The sequence below is a fragment of the Rousettus aegyptiacus genome, unplaced genomic scaffold (genome assembly GCF_014176215.1).
Source record: "Rousettus aegyptiacus isolate mRouAeg1 unplaced genomic scaffold, mRouAeg1.p scaffold_m13_p_12, whole genome shotgun sequence".
NCBI classification, from domain to species: domain Eukaryota; kingdom Metazoa; phylum Chordata; class Mammalia; order Chiroptera; family Pteropodidae; genus Rousettus; species Rousettus aegyptiacus.
Window position 1 is genome coordinate 29111475 of NW_023416287.1, and position 24796 is coordinate 29136270.

A 24796-nucleotide genomic window follows, 5' to 3' on the forward strand; every position below is an offset into this window, starting at 1 on the left:
AAGGAGGCTGTGTGGTCTAGAGAAAAAGGACCTCGGACCTTGGACTTACTCCCAGGGCTGCTTCTAACCACACATGTGACCTTGGGCCTATGATTTAACCTCTTGAGGTCAGTTTTCTTATCTGTAAAATGTGTGGGCTATATTAGTTATTTTCCACATCTTCTCTCAACTTAAATTCTATAATTTAATGGAAGTTTTAGAATTTCTTTATATTTTTAAATACTGAACAAGATAATATTCTCCCTCCCCTTCTCAAAAAAATATTTTGCTGTTATATTTTTTCCTGAATCTTATGAATCAAAATAGTTTGTGTTGCTTCACTAGTGTTTCCTAATGTAGACTAAAACAGGAATCTTTTTAACATCTCATATTTAGTTTAACCACTTGGCATTTGATTATCAACATTTGTGGAGGAAAGATAAGTCCAAATGGCCTCAAGTAATGGCTCATTTAATTCATTTAAGCAAACTTACTCATTTAAAAAAAATTGAACATTAACATGCAGAAAGGTCCAAAAATTGTACCTGTATAGTTTGCTGCTTTTTTTCCAAAGCGAACACAGGCATGCAACCAGCACCCAAATTAATAAACAACGTTACTGGTACCCTGATGTCACCCCAATCTACTTCCCTTCTATCCTTTTAAAGGTAAACCACTTTCCTGACTTGTAACATTATAGATTTGTATTTTCCTATTTTTATGCTTAGTCACATCTGTCTTTTCTTGGCCAATATTATTTTTTGAAATACATTCAGATATTAATTTATATGAGGAAATTGTTCATTCCTGGCTCTATATAGCAATCTATGATATGCAAACATCACAGTTTAATGATAATTAGCATTTGGGTTGTTTCCAGTTTGAGGCTTTTACAAATAATCCTGCTATCAACACTCTGACATATATGTCTTTTGATAACATATATTCACATTCTGTTGGGTGTACTCCTAAGAGCGGAATTGTTGGGTTATGTTGTACAACACACTACTCTTTGATGCTTCATAGGTAACTCCTATTTCTTAGTGCTGGGGTCTCAAATATATTCTAGTCCTCAAGGAACCAAACCATAGAAATTAGAAATGCTGCAGATGAACTTCCTGCTTTTAAGCTTGCTTGGACTAATATTAAAACACATTTTTGTCCATTGAGCAAAAACCACATAGTAGCAAAGGGAGAGAGACTCTATTATATCACGTAGTATCAGCAGGCACTGCAATGTCTCAATGAGTTTGAAGAATGCCCCTTTAAAAGAAAAAAAATCAAAACAGGAAAGAAAGAAAAACATTATGTTCTGCTGATAGTCTCTGCATATTCATTTAAAGTCTGCTGGGGAGTATTAGACTCAGTGAGACCATGCTTTGTTTTGCTTTGTGTTTAGTTTAAGTGAGGATTCAGGCAATGCACTGAGGACCTGGAACAAGGGCTTCCCGCACATCCCTTAAATTGATCATGAAATGTAGTACATAAAAAGTTTTATGATTCTTTTCTTCCTAAGCCTTCCTGCGGAATCCAATTTTAGGCTTCTCAGAAAGTCACCTGCTCATTATTTCCACTGTATGTGGGTGGGGCAGTTTGGCCTAAAGGGCAGTTCCGATGTCTTTGTGTTACTATTATTGGAGATTTGTTTCTGCCAGAGGTCACGTCCACATTATCAGTTAGTGGCCTTCTGGCTCTTGAATGGATGGGGCCACTTAAGGCAGTGCATTCTTCTTAGATTAATAGCAGATTGTGAGAAAGTCTGAGTGTGACCAAGTGGATGGCTTTGGGAAGGTGGAAAGTCCTTCATCTTCTGCAGAGTCAGTAGAGGTCTGTGAAAGACCGAGTGAGCCATAATACCTTTTCATGGGCTAATGAGGAAGACTCACCACTCCTGTCATTCATGTGAAATTTGGGGTCAGGTTCTCTGAAAGCAAACCCTAAGACAGGGATTTGGGTGCATGTGATTCACTGAGGGTATGCTTTCATGAGAAAGGAGGTAAGAGAGGCAGTGGAAGATGCTAAGCAAGAGTATCATCTTGCCTCATCCTATGATGTCTCTGAAATATGAGTTGCACTATCTAGATGCTTGGGGGTCCAGCATTTTATATCCCTTGTCATTCATCAGTCAATCATCTATTGCAGGCCGCCATTTGGGAGGGGCAGTGAGCAATCTCCCAGGCAAGGGGGCTCCCATTCAGCCAACTATACTTCTTCAGGAAGGCGGCAGCTGAAAGCCATTAGTAGCTAACAAGAACTGGGAAATGGATACACTGGCCAGTAACAGTGACTCAGGTGAGAAAACCAGCAGTATCCACTAACACAAATTGTGATTGCTGGAGATTTACCACAGGAGGTGGAAGTAGAGCAATCATTTCTTTCTAAACCTTTGTTTGGCCATATGGGAGAATAACAGATGACACTTTGTGATGGCCTCTTCTGTTTGCCAACAGGTAGCTGGCCGGTTTTCATCAGACTTGTTCTTGAAATAATGTGCTTCCCTCGTTCAATTTCACAAAACTCTATCCTCTTTTTCTGATTCCATACATCTCTCATCTCTCATATCCAGCTGAAAACCCACTGTATTCCTCAGAATATGGAAAACTATCCCACTTCCTCTCCAAAGTACAAAGTATACCTGTCATCCTCACCCAAATTTACCCATGGTCTGGCATTTAATTATTGGTGTTGTTTGCTTTCTAGATATATTTTTTATCTTCATGTATAGGCTATAAATTTTTCTTAGGTTTGGATTCCCCAGAAGCAGACCTGAGGTGAGGACTTAAGTGTAAGGATGTGATTCCAGGGAGCACTGAGAGCAGAATGGGGAAGCGAAACAGGGAATGGGAGGCAGGCAATTTAAGGTGCGTTGCTACAGTTACCATCATCAGCAACTGTAACAGAATTTCACTGAGGACCTCTAAGAGAATCTGCAGAGCACACCTCAGCATTTTTCCACACAAGGGGTAAGGAAACGGGTCATTTATTCTCCAACTCTTGTCCATCTTTGTGGGTAGGGGGGATCCTATAGCACAGTTAACTCCCTGACTCTTCTGTCATATGTAGACCAAGCATGTTCCTGCTAGCAGAGAATGCTCTCAAGTCAAGAGAGATAGGTGCTTGCAGTAAGAAGCTTTCATATCATATGGGAACTGTAAGTGCTAAGGAGATAAGGGCGTGCCACCAACAGCATCTGCCTGACAGTCTCTGAAAGACAAGGGTCATATATCCATTTAAATCTTCCATCCAGCTTGTAGGAATTATGTAACAATATCTTTATTGGTTTCACTGAACTCTTGGTTGCTGATGACGAAGAAGTGGTATAAATGGGATTGTTGAACACATTAGAGGTTTTGTAAAATGTGAGGAGTCTAAGGCAATATTCAGCAGATATTCTCCAAACTAAATTTTACTAAGATTAAATACCGCCATATTCGTTATACAACAGTTGATAAAAGTTGTCATGGACACCAAATGCTGTTAAGACATCCTGTGAATTTGATGGGTCTGTGTTGTGGATTGGAGCTCAAACATATCGTTTTATTATTATTATTGTTTTGTGTGTGTGAGAGAGAAGGATGTTAGAATTCTGTTTAGTTTAAAACACCTACCACAAAGGCCGATTCCTAAGTTCAACCTCTAGTTGACATGTCACACACTCACAGGTTCTCATACTCTTTTTCCTCTATGACATTTAATAAAATTTTCTGTTCTTTCTCTAAATTTGTCATGTTCATGTTAAGTAGGTTGGCTCCAAGAGGAGGGGTATTGTTAGGCTTCAAGTATACCTATTTTATACTGGGAAATCTCACAGTTCGAGTTCATTATGTGACCTCGCCTCCTTGAATATTATATTTCCCATTCTATCATGCCCTCAACAAATGTTTTCAAGTGCCTGCTATATATGCCACGCATTTCTAGATGCTTGAGGCACATCACTGAATAAGCAACTTTCTGCCCTCAGTGAGTTTCCACTCTAACTGGGGAAATGCTGTCATTCAATAAACAATATAAATGAAAAATGACTATAGTACTTTAGAAGGCATGCTACGGGAAAAAGATAGGGCAGGACAAGAGGGATAAAGAATGTAGGGGAAAAGAAGCTGGGATGAGTGATAACTTTAAATAGGATGGTCACTCTAGCCAACTTCGAGAAGGTAATATCTTAATAAAGAAGTGAAGGAAGGAAGGAAGGTTTGCCCCTCTTTTATCCCATTTATTTTCTTTTATGGGACTCCTAGCTTCTAAAATGAACTATGAAACTCCCTTTCCTAAGTGGCTAATTGTTATCAATTTTCTTTCACGTGTAATAATTCCGACTCTCCTGACTTTCTTCTTGCTTCTTCTAACTCTATCATCACTTTGCCTATCACAGAAGCAAAGCCAAGCCTCGACAGTCTATATTCTCCCAATTTCCAGAGTCAGTCTTATGACCACTTTGACATGCTTAATATATTGCTTTGGTTATTGTTTTCTTTTTCATTGCTTAGACTATCTCCTTTAGGAGTAGAATTTCTCCTCACTCATTTTCTATTCTCCAATGTCTCCTACCCACAAAAAAAGAGACACCCACAGTGATAAAAAAGAAAAACACAATTTAAAACATTTCAAGTTTATATATATTACTATTCCTCCAAGGAATATTTCTAAAACATGACTACAGCTTGTTCTCATGCTTTTTTTTTATTTGATAGTCTCTAATGAATGTAAGCAATGCAAAGATAGCATTTCTTTAGAATACTCCAAATGGAATGCCTTTTCCCACCTAATCATGCTCTTTCAGACTGTGATGAGATGCTGCAGACATTGGATTTCTTCTTGTGGGATCTCTGCCCAGGATATTGCTTTATTCAGTCTTATATTTATCCTGTTCTGACTTTGACAGATAGGCTGTATGTTTGTAGATAATAAGGAATTTATTATTCAACAACCAAAAAATGAGGAAATTTCTCTCAATTCATATTGTGTTATTTTGCTTTTGACAATATACTAAGTTGAAATCTATTTTTTTCCTCTGGTTTTCCAGACATTTTGGAACAGGAACAGGTTTTACTGCATTTGCAATTCATTAGAGCTTTACTTGTGTGACTTAAGTCAAATACTAGTTAATTTGTTCTAAGACCCCAAAGAAATTTGTGTTATAGATATTTTTTTGTAAAGAATGCATATAAACCAGATCTGGACAAATCAATTCCTACATGAAATGTACAAGATGGTTCAACACATAGGAAATTTTTCTTGTCTACAAATAATTCTTTTAAAAATTAATATTCAATTTCTGTTTAGGCAAATTTAAAATTTTTTTCTTCTCTTAATTTGATTTCCAATCAGGCAGCTTGAGACTGAGATGAGACCACCAGTAAACATTTTTTCATTTGTGACATATTTATGAACAATACGTTTACTTTACATGGTGAATTATCCAAAATATATAGCTCTGACATATTTTCTTGATACGTTCTTTTATTCTTTAATTGTCCAGTGGATATTATTATCTGATCTGGTGGGTATCTGAACTCTCCCGTACAAACAAGTGGAGTCCGGCCACAGAGGTGACCCAAACCACCTAGAGAATGCACGTTAATGCAAACACCTCTAACTAGATATGTCCACTTGGCAGGACGCTGACTCCAACTTGGACTCTGTGAAATATTGGATACACCAGCTTAATTTACTTAGGCCAACTCTTCCCTTGGGACTTTCAGCACAGTCGGAAAAAATTAACAAAAGAAACAATAAAGCTTTTTTGTTGCTATTTGGCTTTGTAAGCAGAAAACACTTGGAGGTTTCTTCCTCTTTTTTTCTTTTTTACAGAAAGACCCATGGGATATATTCCATAAACTCTTTTCCTGTTACCCACCCTACCCCCAACAACAAAATTCAGAGGGAACAAGAAAGGTCTAAATGACCTGATGTTGATGATTTTTTGTTATATCAAAACTGGAGATCTGTTTTGTTGTCTCTGTGTTCTGGAAGCCTGAACTTATCAAGTGGCCATTAACTGATGTCATCCAGTTACATTTTCACCTACTATGGGATGTGGACTATGGAAGGACCTGGGGCCATGATGAGGGTTTACTTGCATAATTTAAATCAGATAAGCTCCTAGAAGTTTGACTTTGGAATTGCTGTAAATCTGAACTTCTGAGGTTTATAACACTTGAATTATAGGAACTTCTTTTTCTTTGACTGCATTAAAGGAATTGTGAGTCCAAACAAAGGCAGAGAAACATGAACTTCTAAGATTATATCAATGATTATTATTCCATCAGAAAGATCCTGATATTCATGGCTGCATTTGCTCTGTATTTCCTGAGCACTTGTGTTTTGGTAGACAGAATTTAAGAAATTAATCAATGTGCTAGTATTCCAGTATGAGTTTCCCCACTAGCTAACTGTTCATAAAAAGTGGAAAATTCTTAAATTCCCCCTCTCCCAGGGCTTTTCTTTCTTCATCCATGAAATGGATACAACATAATTTGATCTGGTCTCTAAAGCAATGATTAAACCAAATAGACACTTTTGGTTAAAACATAAGGTTATTGCATAAAGAATCTCTACAAGTAAAATGTCTTTATTAGCAGAGCTATCTTAAGAGTAAAGAAAGTCATCATGAGGCTGAGAAGTCTGAAAAGCTTGGTTCAGATACCTGGTTCATTGCATCTTTTATTATTGGTTCCGATAACCTGGGAAAGTTCCTTATTATCTCAGGACCTCCATCCCCTTGACTGTGTACTGAAGAAACTAAAACCTACTTTTATCTCATGCTTGTGAGAATTAGGCCTAAAAAACATGAACATGTTGTGAAAGTCACAATTACATAAACTACTGTTGGCTGTTGTTGTTAGCATTATTATTATTGCTGAGTAATTAAACAGTGAAATCATCTCGGGCCTAGAGTTTTAGGAGACACTTAGCATCCATCTGAAAAGGACATAGAAACAGAGTGTTCAGGAAAAACATAATTCCATCTGCATAAAAAAAAATCTCTCTTTAAATCTTTCCCTTGAAATTTTCATTTTCTAGTTGTTCATCTTTTGTAAAATCTTCCTGGAGTGTTTATACTTATTAAATGAATGAATAGGTGAATTAATTAATTCTATATGCTGCTTAAGTGCTTTTACTGTGTTACTTTAGATCAGGGTTATGTTTATGTTTATGGAAACTGTATGTATTTTACCCCTGTAAAATATGTGGCTTGCTGATGTATGCAGTAGATAAAATTTAAAAGATAAACAATATCAAGTATTGATTAGGCTGTTGAACTACCAAACTCTAACACATTGCTGGTGGAATAGAAATTGATACAGATACTTTGGACATTGTTTGGGGAGTGTCTGCTGCAGGTAAACATATGCATTCTCTAAGAACAGTAATTCTACCACTCAGAATAAATATTCCTTCAGAAATGCATATATATGTACATCCTATAAGAATGTCCATAGAAGCTTTATTCACATAGCCAAAAACCTGAGACTACCCAGATGGCCTTCAATAGTTTTATGGATAAATAAATTGTAGTATATAAACACAGTGGAAAATTATGTTGCAATGAGACTTAATGATCTACAACTAAACACAACATCAGTGAATTACACAAACATGTTGAACAGAAATAACCAATCACAAGTGTATGTAACATATGATCCCATTTACATAAAGTTCAAAAGCAGGCAAAACCAATCCATGGTGTCAGAAGTCAGGACATTGGTTAGTCTAGGGGGTATGAGCTGTGGTAATGACCAGGAGTCATCACAAACACAGTTTTCAAGGTGCTAGCAATGCTCTATATTTAGATTTAGGTGTCAGTTATGAGGGTGAGCTTGGTGTGTGAGAGTTCACCAGGCTGTACACTTATTATATATGGCTTGCCCTGGAGGCTCAGTCTCCCTACTCTAAGAATGGCTCTTTAATTAACTAGTTTGGTGGAATGTTTTGAACATGAAGAAAATTGATTTTCTTTGTTTTCAACATTAGCTTGAGGTTTAAGTGACTTACTATCAAAGGGATGACTTTATATTCTTAGTATTTTTTGTATTCAGGACTAATTGAAGTTAGAAGGCCCTGCACAAGGGGTGATTCTTCATCCAAACTTCAGAGGTAGAACCATAAATAACCTCAGTTATGTCAAGTATTTGACATGACTCGGTGAGCTGATTGAAGACCAGCTCTCTGGCCATGCAGAACCCACACATTCCAGTGATAAGCAAGTGCTCTGGGCAAAGAAGCCAGAATGGACATTATTGCTTGGTTACTTTTGTGGGGACAAGGTTTTGAGGTGGACCCAGCCTCCAGGCCCAGACTTCCAGGAACATGCATGATGGAAGAGATCCTTATTACTCCAAAATAGACTCTCCCACCTCCAAAATGAAAGCAGCTGGAAGCATCATGCTATCTCATGGTCCAAAGGAGAATGAGATAGTGCCTCACTCTGACTCAGAGGTGAAAATAAAAGGCAGAGATAACTCTACATCTGCACTAACATCGATTCTGCAAATAAAATAGCTGACTAGTCACTAGTGTTTGTTATTTCCATGGGGAAACATCTGCCCCACAAGGCAACCCTCATTCCTTAAACTATAGGCAGTGTTCTGGCAAAATCAGCCTAGAGATTGACTGCCTATGTGTAGTGAATTCCTATACTTCTGAGCTCAGTGACGGGATCAGCTGACATCATGGCCCATGCAGTTCCTCCTACACAGAGCTCTCAAGTAACCACGTTGACAGGAAGTCTGTTTCTGCCGTCTGGTAATTTTGTTCAAGTCCTTTTTGAAGCTTGGACGACCTGATAATTTCATCTTTGTGTATAAAAAAAAAATACAAAAATACTGAAAGACAATTTGTTCTCACAAATCATTTTACAAAGATCTATTTTTATCCAAAGACATAAGGGACAGTCATTTTGAGCTGTTTCATTGGCTGGTAGCTAATATCAGATTCTCCCTGTAAAAACAAAGAACTGAAGAACTTTAGAATTATGTGAATCCTTTGAGACCATCCTCATCCACACCAGCATTTGATAGATGAAGAAACTAAGACTAAGAGGTTACTGGTTATTTCACTCACTCTATCACTATGAATCTCAAATGATGTCCGTCAATCTTGTTTTACCTTCCTATTCTTCTTTCCCTTTTTTGATCCCTATTTTTCTCATCATTATCCACTTTGGCATCCAAAAGGACACACATTTAAAAGAGTGTAACTTAAGTGTGGAGGATGTACCTATAATTTTCTTCTGTCATCCCTTTTATTCAGCATCTTTTTCAACTCATTCTGCTCAACTTAGCTTATTGTACCATTTTGATAATTTGGACAATTTTAACATGGCTTTATCATTTTCAAGAGGCGTAAAGATTTCAATAGTCAGTGGTGATGTGGGGAACTTCACAGCTGAAATTTTTGGCTTTTCAGTCTCAACAATAAAACAATTCAGAAACTACCCAAATCAACAGAATAAGTCCAAGTTGCAAAATTATACCCATATTCAAATTACAGAATTAATAGTTGGATTCTTTTTCTCTTAGGAAAAATGTTTTTGACAATAATTTTCAATGGAAGCAAAGAGTGTTTTACGTGTAACAGAGACCACAACATATGAAAACTGATAAATTAACACTCAATTTAGGATACCTTTTGATATTAACGGTCTCAGTGCCAAGCTGGTAGCTTTAAACTAAGTTACTTTGGAAAGCATTCCAGGCATGATTGTAGCCAGGAAATCCTTCTACAATTTGTAAATATTACTGGAGGGCAAAAAGTGGAAGTTGGAATAAATTGAATTTAAAGACACAATTAAACAATTGTACCTTGGGTCTGTGTCTGTGTGTGTCAAACTTAAATGTAGTTTGTTTGGATCCACAGAGCACAGGAAAGGAAGTCTTCTGAATTTCAGAACTCACCAGAGGCAGAATGAAATCTAAATCTAGCATGCTACTTGCTACAGTGTCTCCATCTGATGAGTCTGCAAATCTCCAGTGGGGATGGGGGAGGGAATTTCCTCTGTGATTTCATTCATATAGCTTTAGGACATCATGTCCATAATTGTTTGACCTTCATGAACAAGAAGGTGGTTTAAATTCTTTGCAAAGCTATAGCCGTAAAACGCTCAACATTTTTTAAAAGGTACTAAGCATATTTAAAATAACACCAAATTTTTATTCACTATGTTTACTAAATTTAGTGTTTTCCTAAAGTGCTATATGAAACCATGTGAGATTTGTATTCCTTCGCTATGACACTCTTTACATATTCAATCATAACCTACTTTGTGGAGACAGGGAGAAACTTTTTAAATCAATATGTTTCCTTTTCTTTATGCTTAAAATGAGAAATTCATAAATATATTTTTTTTAAACTGAACAACTTAATAGGAGGCATAAGAGAAACCCATTTACATTTAGAAAACAACTTAATGATACCAGGGAAATGCCATTTTTCCATGTATCATTCAGTTTTAGAATTTCTGCTTACCTTAAGTCAATTTCTGGTGACACTCTGCTGCCTAAGATTGTACCAGGAACCCTACACTTAGATAAGGTAAAACATCTTCAACAGAGCTAAGGCATGCAAGCAAGAAGTACTTTAAAATTTCCCACTAAGGATTTTCTCTCCTTTGAGGGATAAAGAAAATTTTACATGTTACCAGTTATGGAAGAACTCTCAAGTTGAAATCCAAGTGAACTGATCCCATATATCCAATTCATCACTGTGATAACTAGTACCACTCATAGATAGCTAATCAGAGTAGCTGGCCTGTTCCCTGCCCTTTGACTAGGCTTGATGTTTTCACATAAGAGACATATTAAATATAATGAGGCTGAGCTCTTGCCTAGCAAGTCTTTTTTTCCATCGCCCTTTATACTTGTAAGATTAGCTGGCTTCGAAGACTTAATTTTCTCAAATTACTTTAGCTGATGCTTTCAGTGCTCCTCCCACGTCATCGGCCTTTATTTGCCTGAATCCCAATTGCCAGAGCCTGCACTTCTGCCTGAGAACTTGCTCTGGCCCCTGAAACCTGATTTGACCGTGCAAGAGACAGGCTAAAAGTACTAGAGAGACCTTCAACTAATGACTGATGGGGTCATATTTAATACTCCAGCTCTCGCTGCCTTTTGGGAAGCTATTCCTGAAGCATGTGTACTACATGTCTCTCAGAATTCCCCTATAAGGATTAACCTGCAGTTGTCCACAATGATAACTTGCTTGATTAAGCATCTATATTGGCTGCCTTCTACTGTCATTCTCTCTGCTCACCTACTCCTCTACCAGTGTTTCCTAAAAATCACCTCCCAAACTGTTTACTTTTAAATCTTTGTCTTTGGGTCTATATCTAGGGGAATTCTGGAGCATTCTTAATAGAAAAACCTTCAACCTGACTATTCTCCCACCCTACTCCCCCCCACCCCCCAAATAACTAAATAAGCCATCTCTCACTCCCACATATTCACAGGTTAAGTCTCTACTTTTTCTAGGCCTTTTGTTTGGGGCATATCATTACCTTGGAAAATCTGCCCGAACACATATAGAATTACACTCAGCTCACTTGCATCATGTTTAATGAGCACTTGCTTCCAAATGAAGCCCTGTCAGCAGCCAGCTGAGACCTAGATCATACAATCTTCAAGAACCACGTGGCTCAGCAGCTCTCAGAAATGAAGTTTAATCTTGAAATTAAAATGTTGCAGAAACAGTTTCTAACATTCAACTTTTCAGATAAGTAGTCTGAATACAATAAAAATAACATTCATCTTCTATCTTCTTTATTTTTTTTCTAAGCAATTTAAAGCCAAGTTTAATATAATTTACAAGGGCCCAAGGCAATGTTCGCCTATATCTAAATCACTGATGAAGCTTTAGTAAAATACATGTTTCTGGATTCTATCTTGAGTCTACAGAATTAGAACTTCTGGAATTGAGAAATTCATACTTTACAACCAAAATAATTTCTATACACTCTCAAGTTACATTGGCTTGGTGCTGGATAGTTTTTTTTTTTTTTTCACTTTTCCTTTCTTCTAATCTCAAAGTTAAATTGAATCAGATTGCCCCATTCTTTTGACAATCTAAAGGAAACATATTTTCATGTACACCCTGTAAAATACTATTTACTTAAGCCTAGGCTTAAAAGAAAATAATAAGCTTTATAAGGTGCCCAAATTCCTATAATAAAAATGAAACAATAAACGCATAGAAATGAGGAAGAAATTACACCCATTAAATGCATCTAGCCCGATGAGTGATAGGATGGCTGCCTATTCAAGCTGGAAATTTTACACATGATCGAAGCTTTATTTAGTCTAATGGAATGTGCTTCCTGAATTTAGCTCTGACTAAGCCAGAGCACAATAGTGAGCATTATGTAATTGGCCTGAGCTCATTCCCATCTCTAAGTTATTGTGATTCAGTCTTGGCTGCCTCTTTCTCTCAGGTAGTCCATCACCTTGCTGTTCCTCTTTGGTTTAGGACTTGGTTTTGATGTTACAGAAACAGGCTTGACAATCTTTATGTATCATGGGTTCCTCTTTCCAGTCTCTTTCTATAAACTTTTGAAATTATTGGGAATATTTAGGTTCATTCTACAGGTTAGGAAATACAAGCTCAGTGACTTATAGGAACAAAATTCACAGCGAATGTTGCTAGTGGCCAAGATTAATGAGCCTGTCTCCCTAACAGATAATCACATGGTGGACTAATGCCAGACTTACTGCAAGAGCAAAACAGAGATGACCTCAAAATGTTTCTTTGGAAGAATTTATTATTTGCAATTTTCAAGAACTATATTGAACACATCATTCTTAGAAGTTTCAGAACACTCATATATGTCCTTACATTTATTTGTCTTTATTTCGACACATATTGAGAGAGGTAGGGATACATCAAAATCTTATTGGAATTTGTGGCTTCTGAACATTTTTAATCTAAACCTTTCCTGTCTTCATATGTTGTTTAACCACTGACTGTAAACTCATAAGTAAATGAATCAGAAAAGCAATGTCAACATGCTCATATATCCCGGGAAAAATTTTGTTATTCACACTAGTCACCCTGGGTTTGTTCAAGTTGATGCTCAAATCTCAAATTTTTTTTGAGAGTTTGAATCAAGTACCTAGAGGGCTTTCATATCAGGGGAAATGTACTCCATTCCGACAGGTTCTCAAGGATGGCAAATTTGTAATGTAGTTGTTAAAGTTATGATTGGCCAGAGGACTTGTGAAGTTGCCCATCTACCATAGTTCTTCAGACTTTCCAGGAAGATGGCAGTCCTCCCTGTTTTTCTAAGACTTAAAACACTCATGTTAGGGCTTGTCTTTCTAAGATGTCTCTTTACATACCGTATCTCTGACTCTATCTCCATCAAAAGGAGATATTTAGCCCTTAAAAATCAATGAAAGAAAATCTCATGTTTCTTTCAAGTCATCTTCCTCAGAGATTGGATGTGGGCTCATTCTGCACCCTGGCCTGACTATGAATTCTGGGAAGTGTGCAGTTATCTGATAGCAATCTAGAATTCATATTGACCTGTGAAGGGCATAGTTTATAATAACTTAAACCACATCTCAAGTTTCCCCTCTCTGGAGTTCAGAGTGAAGGCAGAACATCACCAGGCAATATCCCTGATAGGGACATTAGATGCTGTTTCTAGAGCCCCAGCAATATAATCCCAAACACCTCAATCTTGCTGACAGTATTTCTTGCAATAATGACATTGCAATGTTTACATGGATCTCCAGGCTTACTTCCATCTGTTTCAAACCTGTGGCCCTGGACTTCTTGCACTTGGTTGTCTCATTGTTGAGTTCAGAGTAAGGAAAGGCAGATTCCTCTTCCCTCTAGTATGACTTTTCATATGAATCAGGTCCCTGACACAGAAGTCTTGATGACTTGGTTTGATATAAATATTTTAATATAACCACCTACACTTAATTCATGTTTCTATTACTTACAGTCACTGTCTTTGGGAATGCATATTAGTTTCTCTTGGAGATAGTGCTAAAGATTATATGAATAAAAATATACAATTGGGCATATCAAACAATTACTTGCTGCCTAAAATCCCTGAACTAAACTCATTCTCTCCTGAATCTAATCTAGAATCACAAAGATAGGGGAGGATACCAATTGGCTAAAGGTCAATTTGGCTTCCATTTGCATATTTACATTCACCATTCAAGAAATATCTGGTGCTCTCAACATGAGAAGACTATTTTGTCTTATCTGATATCATCTGTGAATCACTACTAAATCAATGCAATTTAATTGTAGTTTATTTTTATAAAGTATAGATTATACTACCAGTGTCTTATTTATTTCTAATTCTCCACTATGATGTGATCTATTTCTCATAGAAAAGGAGTAAATAATTAAAAGGTAAGTAAATAAATAAGCCAGTAAGTGAGTCAATAAATAAACAAATCTTTCCAAGGAGTGGTAAGGTAAATGGGTAAATGCAGTGTTCCAAAGTAGAGAAGCAATAAGATAATAAATGTCACACACACACACACACCATCGCAAATCCAATTCACAGACTTTTTACATATCTTTAATAGATGACAGTGTAGTTCAGTTGACTGAAATTTTATATTTTATATTTCAGTTAGTAGTTTATATTTTTGATTCATGAACTCTTCTCATGCACCATTTTATATGCAAATAGAATTTGCATTAGTCAGCATTGCTGAGGTAACAAATGATCCCCATATCTCAGTGGCTTTCAACCACAACCATTTATGTCTTGCTCACATTTCATTTCAACTTATTTGGTATAGTTCCATGTATCTTTCAATCTTGGACCAAGGATGGAGAAGCCTTCTTCAGGCCATGCTATTATCATGGAAGAAGCAAGAAAATAAAAACCAGTCACAAACTGGCTCCTAATGCTTGCTTCTGTTTAGATATCATAACGATTTACATTCCATTAAATAAAACAAGTCATGTGATTCTGTTCAACATTACAGGGGGAGGAAAGTATATTTAGCTTTGTAAAAAACTGCCAAACTGTCTTCCAAAATCTTTATATTACTTTGTACTCATATCGCCAATGGATGAGTGTTCCCATTGTTCCATAATCTTGCCAGTAATTGATATTGTCAGCTTTTTACTCATTCAAGTAATTGTATAGGAGTATCTCATTGTTATTTTTATTTTTATTTTCCTGGTTGTCATTTTTATGATCAATCTACCATATTCTACATAACAATTGTAATCAAAAGTAATTTTTGATGAATTCATAATTTGAACTAATTACCTTCCTGCAAAATAGTTTTTCAGTAGACTTTCAGAAAATGAACTATCATCATCTGTTAAATAATTTAGTTTCAGGACATCTATTACCATAGGTGTCATAGTTATGTTGTTTACTTTCACATCCTCAGTACTTGACACATATTAGGCTCTCAATAAATATACCTTCTATGAATAAATGGATGAGCTTAAATTCATCTCTACCTACCTCAGAGACAAGCCCTCTGAAATTGAAAGTGAACAATTTTTTTTTTAAGGAAAAGAATCTTATTCTTGATCCTCAACTGAAAGATATCCCTATCTAGTACTTATTCTCTCCATAAAGACTATCAAGCTCCCTTTCTTTATTTCTAGTTCTGTGATATTTCAGGGGAAAATTTATTTTAAAAACTAAAATATCAATTACTGTGCCAAAAGACCCAGGATGACATAAATGCTTGGGAACACTGCTTCTTTTCTTAGTGCTGTTTTCTTCTTATTTCTGATCTCCCTTTTCCCAGCCCTTGATAGCAACACTTGGAAAAATTGAAAAGTACAAAAAATATTTACCTAATTCCTACCCTCTTTTAGCACTCTTTAGCTGCTATAGCAGCAATAACTTACTGCAATGTATAAATATGTTTCTGGAAGTCTACATGAGAAAGTAGAGACTCTGGAGAAAGGAACTAGTGGCTAGAAATAAGAAAGAGAGAGATCTTCAGTTTTCAGGCATAATACTTGGTATCTTTTCTGTTTTTTCTCTGCATACATAAAAAAGACACGTATTCTACATGTGTTTTCTTAGCTGTTTAAGCCTGAAGATACATGCTTCTGTGTAAAATTCATTTTACCATTCTACCCACATGCACAATTGACTTGAATATTTTTATTGAAGTGAATCATTAATTCACCCAGTAAACTACTATTAAACTAGGTTACGAAATCATTTATTTTTCAATCATTTATTTCACAGATTGCCCATTTTTAACTAAGGATTTGAACAAGCTTGGCCTAATTTAACTGTATTGTCCACACAAGTAGAGGCACTTTTTTAAAAACAAATAAATATCAATAATAATAACAAAAGAATTTGTTAAGATTGACTCTCTGAGGGGAAAAACTATTTCTGTTAACTTTTCTCTGTGCAAAATCTGTTAATTTTTTTGATGAATTAAATTGTTTAGGTTTCCACCACTGTGTAATTCTGTGGAAAGAGAAACACCAAGCCATGCTGGTGCACTGGTCTTCATGAAGAATCCAGGGTACCTTTCTTGTCTTCTCTTTACCAGCTCAGGATCAGAGGACAAGGCTCAGTCCCTGAGCATCAGTTTCTCAATTTAAAAATGAACACAAAAGTGCCTGTCTTATTTCTTTCTAAATGGGATAAAGTTGGAATCAAATACTGACCAATGAAACAAGTACTGCTTGGAGAGCGGAAATATTTTATTTAATTTTTATTGGGATAAAACAAGTCACATGAGAAGGAAGGGAATTTTCCAGCTTTACTGATAACTGAGTGCATAAACAGTATTCTCAATTTGATGGCTATTAATACAGACAACTCTGGATAGCCCAGTCTAATAAAAACTGGGCAAATATTTAATCAATATATTGTGGTTTTACTAACGGGACTATACATCCTTTAGCCTAGGGTTCAATGTACTCATGCACAGCATAATTCTGAGAGTTGGCCTACTGTATGATGATCAGTTTTTTCTAGATCTATTTGTCTAACATGAAATCTACCTATTTGACAATAAAACAATACTAATCACTGGAAATTGTATTCTAAGACTGTAATACTTAATTTGTTACTTAAGAAATCAGCCTTTTTCATTACAGTATACATCTCAACCAGTTAGTTCCACAAAGCAATGTTTTGTTTTTAAATATTCGTTTTTTTCAGGTGGAGGAAATCAGTCCACATAACTCTAAAGAACATCCTTATTATTTTTTCCTCTTATTTTTAGGAGAAGTTTTCAAATTAATGCAGTCTATTGTTTTATTACACCTGATTATTCATCCCCCTTTTGTAAGATAATTATAAATGTCTCCTTGTTGCCATGTGCATTGCAGTGTTTTCCCACAGAGGAGTGACTTTTGTAGCTCAACGACACCACTCTGCCTCTGTGACTTGCTTTCACCAATGGAAAGTAAACAAAGTAACACATGCCACACATGAGGTTTAAAGAGATATATTTGATTCAACCATTTTTATTTTCCTCTGCTATGAGAAAAGCATATCCTAAAGAAAGTCTGCTTCTTCTCCATGGATTCTGGGACAAAGAATGTGTGTGGAACACTCATTAGACAATGTGCAGCTGACATAGCCCAAATGTAAGGAAAACAAGAAATAAATCTTTGTAAACCTTCACAGCTATATGTTGCTGGGTTTCAGAAGCTGTTGGTCATTGTGGCATAATATAGAAAATACTGGCTTACACCTTCAGCAAGAATTTTGATCATAGTGAGAAAAAATTATCTCTAGGAAATTCAGATAATGAAGATCTTTCAAAAGCCAGATTCCTTTTTTTTTTTTTTTTTAAATTGCAAACATATAGAAATTTCCACCTAGTGGAACTTTCTCTTCTAAAAAAAATACTGTTTATGACACATAAACCGATATTTTATTTTTATGTATACCTAGTCTGTGTCATATACTATACCTACCAGGTTCTTATAAATGTCTTCCAAGTCTTCAAAATAATAGTCTAATGATAAATTACTTTGGAGATCTATGTTACAGAGAAGGAAATTGGGGCTCAGCGGTTGACATTACACAGGTCACAAAGACACAGTCAGGATTTCAACCCAGGCCACAGCCCCCATTCACACACACATTTCTTTTTTATTGCTTCTGTTGCTTAATTATCCTTCAAATTATGTGACACGTTGAAAAAGCAGAAAGAATAGGATAGAGACATGTGTGACTCAATAGAGATGAGATAGTTACTCAACCGAAGCCCTCACATGTCTTTTCCAGAGCTCAACTTGAAGAATAAATTGATCTTTAACAGCATTTCTCAGTGATAGCATCCTGGTGTATATTTCCCTTTCTCCTTTTCCTTAGACATTGCAGCATTTCCATGTTCCAATGTAATAATGCATATTTCAAGGACATGACTTAAGACCAAAATTTTAGCAGAATAGAATTTCCTTTTTTTTTTCAGCATTTCTGTTACTTCTTAATAACAAGAGATTCATGGTTTTTTTGTAGATAAATTTCAATGTACAAAGACTTTAAAAATAAAATGAAAACCATGTCATGATGCATTTCTATGAGTATAAATTGTATTTCTATTAAAAATTTACACATACTTAATAATAATACTATGGGATTGGTCTAATTTTTTTAATTAATAAATTCATTAATTAGGATCATTTATTCAATACTTATATAGCTGCTGTGTGCTAAACTGAGCATTTGGATATAGTGAATTGAATAAACAAGTGTCTATGCTCACATCATGTGCATTCTATATGGAAGATAGGTAATGAACTTATTGAAAAAGGTAATCAAAACTGTTGAATATTGGGATATGGCCTGTAAAGGAAATCATCAAGGTGAAGAAAATAGAGATGCCTACTTTGGATCAAGTGGTTCGTTGGGGAAGTAATAATTAAGTGAAGCTGAAAGGATGAGAATGAATCAATTATGCAAAGAAAGACCAGTACAGTCAGAGAGAAGAATAAGGAAAAGGCTAATGTATACAATATGAACAGAAAGGAAATCAGTTGGGCTTAAGTGTGAAGAACAAGGATGAGAGCAGTCAGAAGTGGTGAAGAGGTGGAGGTAAAAGGACAAAGGAAAGCCACTGTCACGATTTTATGATGAATGCTTTAGCAAGTTCACTTCAGATGCTGTACAGTACAAAAAATACATAGAGAAGGTAGAAGCAGAAACTTCTACTTTACCTATGCATATTATCAATATGATCAGTTTCTAAATATCTCAGATGCAATGACAATAACTCAGTTTGCAAAGACTTAGCTAATAGAAAGGACACAAAAGGGACAATTTCAATTAGGAAGTTATTATAGGGATTCATTTAACAGATGAGAGTAGTTTGGACCAGATGAAAAGAATTATGCCAATCTGAGATATGTTTTGGAAGTACAATACATAAAGTTTAGTGATGGATTGGATATAAAGTATAACAAAAGCACATTCAGAATACTTAGCAGTCTTCTAGCTGTAACAACTATGTGAAAGATATGAATGTACTTTGCCCAGATGGGGAGAACCTGGGCAAAAAAAGCAATGGGAGAAGAGAATCACAACTTTCATTTTGGACACTGAAAGTATCTGAGGGACAAACAAGTAAAGATATTATAATCAATCGTGGGATCCAAAAGGTAAGTATTTGCTTGAGACATAAATTTGAAGAACTGATCATTTAGACCAGGGGTTAACACTCAACTATATGTGGGCCGAATCCTGCTACTGTCTGTTTTTGTACAGCCCCAAAAGCTATTTATGTTTCTTTATGTTTAATTTGTTGGGAAAAATTCAAAACAAGGAAAAAATTTTATGACACATGAAATTATATAAAACTCAAACTTTACTGTCCATAAATAAATCTTTATTGGAACTCAGCCACATTCATTCATTTACGTATTATCTATGGCTACTTTCATGCTATAATGGCAAAGTTGAGTAGTTGTGACAGAGACCATATGGCCTGCAAAGCCAAAAACATTTACTATCTGGCTATTTACAGAAAACATTTGTCCACCGCTAATTTAGATGATATTAACCTTATGGGACTGGATGGTAGAAATCCTATAAAGTTTTACTTTTCCTTTGCATCTAGCTAGCTATCCAGATGTCCCAAAAGAATGTGGGAACTTGGATAGAGGACCATCCATTCACTTGCCTGCTGCAAGTTCTACTTGTGGCTCTCTAAAGAAGGAATAACATGAGAAGAGAATGATGAATTAGAAGAGCCAGACACGGTTCCTGCATTGCAAGCTCCAAATTAACTGTACAGTGAACAGATTTGCAAAGGAAAAAAAAAAAAACATGGGAAAGGGCCTTCTGTTTATTTTTTCTCCTTATTAATTTACCACAACCGCCATCAAGTGTCCCAGTTTCTGTCTGGGAAGAGAGGCTGGCAGGGTCAGTGATCAAAAAACAGCTGGAAAACCCCAAGAAATTATGGAACCCTCATAAAAGAATCAAAAGACGATGTTTTTCAAACCACTTGAAAAACTGAAGAGTCCATTCCGGTCATGTTATTGTGTTTTTCGTGATGTGTTAACAACTGTAATAAAGGACATCACCAGCTGTGGACTGGGGTGGAATGTTTTCAGTGAAATTCCAAGCTCCTCAATGACAGGATTTTCAGGATCTTTTAGGGAAGCCCATGCTTTAACATGAAAATAATTGCCATGGTGTACCTTAACTAAGATCCCAGGCAAGTATTTCCATAGTAGAATTTCAAGTGAATGTTTACAATAGAGTATAAAACATATTGCTTATAAAATATATTTGCATTTATCTTCTATTTGATCTACACAAATTGTCAGTATTGGTTGTGTAATTTTTGCATATGTCAGAAGCAGTGATAACTTTTTTGAAAAGATTTAACTAATAGAAGAGAGAAAAAGGGAGATTTCAGTTTTTAACCTCAAGCTTGTAACTTGAGACTTAGGAAAAGCAAGAAATCACTTTTAAAAGTCTCTTTATTTTAATTTACCCACCAGGCACTTGAGCATAGGTGGTATTTTATTAGTGTTTTGAAATATTAACTGTGACGCAGGGAAGGCTAGAAGATGCCACATCCATTCATATTTTTTTTTCTAGAATTCTTACTGCCTCTAATTGTGGTGAACCAACCTCATTCTACGAGTCATGCCTGCTTACAATGACTTGTCAGCTTTTCCATTTGCTGGTCACTTAAGTTAAGTGTATCCATCTATTTACTTACCTTCAATACTGCCAAAAACTACAGTGAGGAAAAACATTATCCAAGCCATTATATGTTGAACTATTATTATGAAAAACTTGGCATTTATATATAAATAGTTCCAGGTGTAGAACCATATATTACAGGCATATATTAAAGTTTCTGGAATCTCCCAAAAAATGTTATCATTAAATAGGCTCATAAAATTATTTTGTCACAGTATGTATGACAATGTAATATAATCTGCTTATTTGAGTGTATATGCACACATATACATGCATGTGTGTACACACACACACATACACACACACACACACACTTATCAGCCATTTCTTAAATTTCTTAAGGCGGTGGCTATTCATTCATTCAGTAAATGAAAGAAAGGAATACAGACACACTTGCGCATATATATGGTACTTTTGATCTTGACCAATTCAACCTTACAGTGGTCATGACCATGTCTCATTTTATTTAGAGGGTGCCAATGTTGTTAGCAGAGTACCTTGCATATACTAAATACCCAATAAATAACTACTGAATGCAAAATAAAGTTGATGCTGCCATTTTGTTTTTTAATCCCTAAAGGCATGACATAATATTCGATAAATACTAGGTTGTCTTCAGATTAAAACAATGGCATTTTAGAGTTTACAGAGTGTTCTCATATCTAGCTTTTCACTTAATTCTCAATACAGACCCCAAATAAATATTCTTATTCACATTTTAAGTTGAGAAAATCAAGCACAGAGAAGTTAAAAGACTTGCTTAGCGTCATCAAAAAACAAGTCATCATGTTGAGAATCATACCAAATCTTGATCTCTTCACACCATCGATTTTCTGTGTAGCATTAGTAAGTCAAAAGCCTGTTTTTCTGGCATTTACAAGTGGGTGTGCTGGGATGTACTCTTGAACATTGAACCTCAGTTACTTAATGGATAATTTGTATTGTCACCATGTTAGATCAGCATTTATGGCACCTACACCTACAAAACAACCTCCTTTAATCTTTGTAAGCACAAAGACTGAGTATTTTCCTTGTGAAAATTCACTAAAAGGAGAACTGTTTCATACATTGAATCCCATATCACCTCAGGCTTAGATTCTTGGCTTTGTTGCCTCCTTAAGTCTTTTTGATATCAGACGCAAAGAACTTCCCCAGTCTCAAACTAAATCAAGTCAGACCTTTATGTTTCCCATCTTCTATGGAGTTTATCTGAAAGTCCAGCTTATTCAATGGAAAGATTCAATAAATGATTGTCTTTTCACACTGCCAGTCACTTATCTTCCTTTTCTTTTCTTTTCTCTCCTTTTCTTTTCTTCTTTTCTTTTCTTTTCTTTTCTTTTCTTTTCATTTCTTTTCATTTCTTTCTTTTTTCTCTTTTCTTCTTTCTTTCTTTCTTTCTTTCTTTCTTTCTTCCTTTCTTTCTTCCTTTTTTTCCTTTAAAAAACTCTACTTTGATTAGTAATAGAGGATTATTTTTCCCTCTTGGTTTCAGTGCTTTATTTTGTCTTTTGGTATTGAGTTTCTGTCAGTTCTGTAAAGATTTAGACTAAAAGAAATACATGTACAAAAATTTAACCCACAATCTCAAAGTTACAATTAATAGAAACACTTTCGAAAAGGAAAAAAGTAGAGAAAATGTCTGTTAAGTGAAAATACATGTTTTGAGGGGTTTGGGGTCCAGCTGAAGCACTTTCTATCACTTTATTTTTGAACCATGCCAAATCGCCTGACCTGGCTCCATCTCGGTTTCTTTACCCTAGATTATAGTCGTAATGATGAGTGTTCCTTTGAGTGGCTTTGAAGGTCTTGAGAGGATGGATATAAACACAGTTTAAACTCCGGAGCACTTCTATAATTGTCAGGTAACATTATTCACTGAAACATAAAGATAGATCATTATACGTCATCAAAGAGAAAAGTAAATGTCCAGGTTCATCTCTGCTCCACTGTTGCTAGGGAAAAAGGCTTTTTGTCCCTTTAAGAGCTCTCAGACACATCTCCAATCACATCCTAAAAGCCTTCCTGGTTGTGTAGCTTAGGTGTATCCGGTAGCACAGCCGTGTTCTGATCATCCTGGCAGATGTCATAATTTACTGTCACCCTCATACAGGAATGCGGTGAAAGGAGCTCCTACTCTGGCTCTGTGATCCATTGCCTGACAAGTCCCTGGTGTCAACCTTAGGCAGGCCCAGAGGAGGTGGAACGCCATTTACTTGATAGTGCTTTGATAAAGTAGGCAATTAGATCCACTTGGAAAATCCTGGCTTGAAACTGGCTGGCATTTAAGAAATACTAAAGCCAAGTCAGGCTTCATAAAATTTAATGGGGAAAAATTCAATTCTTTCAAGATCTACTACCTTGGTCTCTAAGAAAGTCATAAACACGAGACTCTATAGTTGTGCCTCTTTTTGGATTTCCTCCACCTTTTCTCTCTATTTCCCCCAGTTAGGGTAATATATTCTTATTGGAGATAGGACTAAGGGGGAGAGAATTAAGAGTTAAAGTTTCAAGTTTTTGATCTCAGATCCATGTTATTTCTTTAGACCTCAATCCCCCTCCCGCCCTTTACTCCCCTCCCTCTGACACATACACGCAATCACAGTGCTAGGATTTAATTTGGCACATTAGCTTACATTTTGTCTCTCACTGAAGTTTCTTGAGTTTGGTGCCAGCTCAAGAGTGTGATTTGTTTGACATTTGACGGCCCCCTCTTCATTTCCGCCTAACTGGATAGCTTCAGCTTGTCAATGATTAATGCGTCTGGAAAGTGAGCGACAGTTATCTTAAGGGCTCTCAAAAGTTTATTTCAAGAGACTAGCCAAAATCTCCCGCTGCATTAACTGCAGTTAGATTTCCTGTTGATAACAGCCCATGGAAAATAACCACTCACCCCCCAAGCTGCCATGAGCAAAGCTCTGCTTATCAGCCAACAGTGTGTATGTTCTCTCTACTGCCCTGTGCATTTGCCATTTCCCTTCACGCCGATATACGTTGTACCTGTGAGAAGTAGGAAGTACATTGTGAGTCTGGTCCAACACAGGGCCTCATTTGTACCGTGGAGGCTTTTTGAGATTGAAAAGTCAGGACCGATCTGGAAAATATGCTTACAGACAGTGGAACAGGAAAACAATTTCCTCCCCAAGGCTAGTTCCTTCTCCTGTGTTGAATGGAAGAGGTAGGAGGAAGGGACAGGGTGTTCTCTGTGTGATTGGAATTCCCCTCTAGACTCATAGGGGATGAGCAAGCCTTTGGGTTTTTTTTAGATTTTATTTTGCACCTAGAATAATACACTTTCAGAGAGCAGACGGAGGTACCCACAGGAGGTTTTTCCTCTCTCTAAATAATGATGAGCTCTGTGCCAAACTGAGGGCTACTATGGGGTGCTGGTGGCTAGATGGATGTGCTCTGGTGCCAGCTACTTCATTTGGGAGGGAGAATGATTGGAAATGCCTCCAAAATTTTGAGAGCACATCTGGAATTCTGGGCCAGCACAGTCACAGTCTCTTTAATGAATTGATAGACTTCTTTTAGTTGGAGGAGGAAGCCAAGTAGAAAGCAAATGCTTTTAGACTCTGGCAGAGTTTTGAACACTGAGGCAGAGAGATGATGGAGTGCTCTTCACCCACATGTACCTCCTGTGATGGTGCCAAAATAGACCAAGTTACTATATATATAATGATACACAGA

The 24796-nt window shown here is 36.3% G+C and overlaps 1 long non-coding RNA gene across 1 annotated transcript; it reads right to left on the reverse strand.

Moving 5' to 3' along the window:
• Positions 1-22673: 22673 nt before the first annotated feature.
• Positions 22674-24171, reverse strand: LOC118610006. Its single transcript, XR_004953652.1, has 3 exons — positions 24000-24171; positions 23743-23869; positions 22674-22984 (listed from the first exon to the last, which is right to left on the reverse strand). It is a non-coding gene; the product is annotated as an uncharacterized LOC118610006 (long non-coding RNA).
• Between the last annotated feature and the right edge of the window lie 625 nt (positions 24172-24796).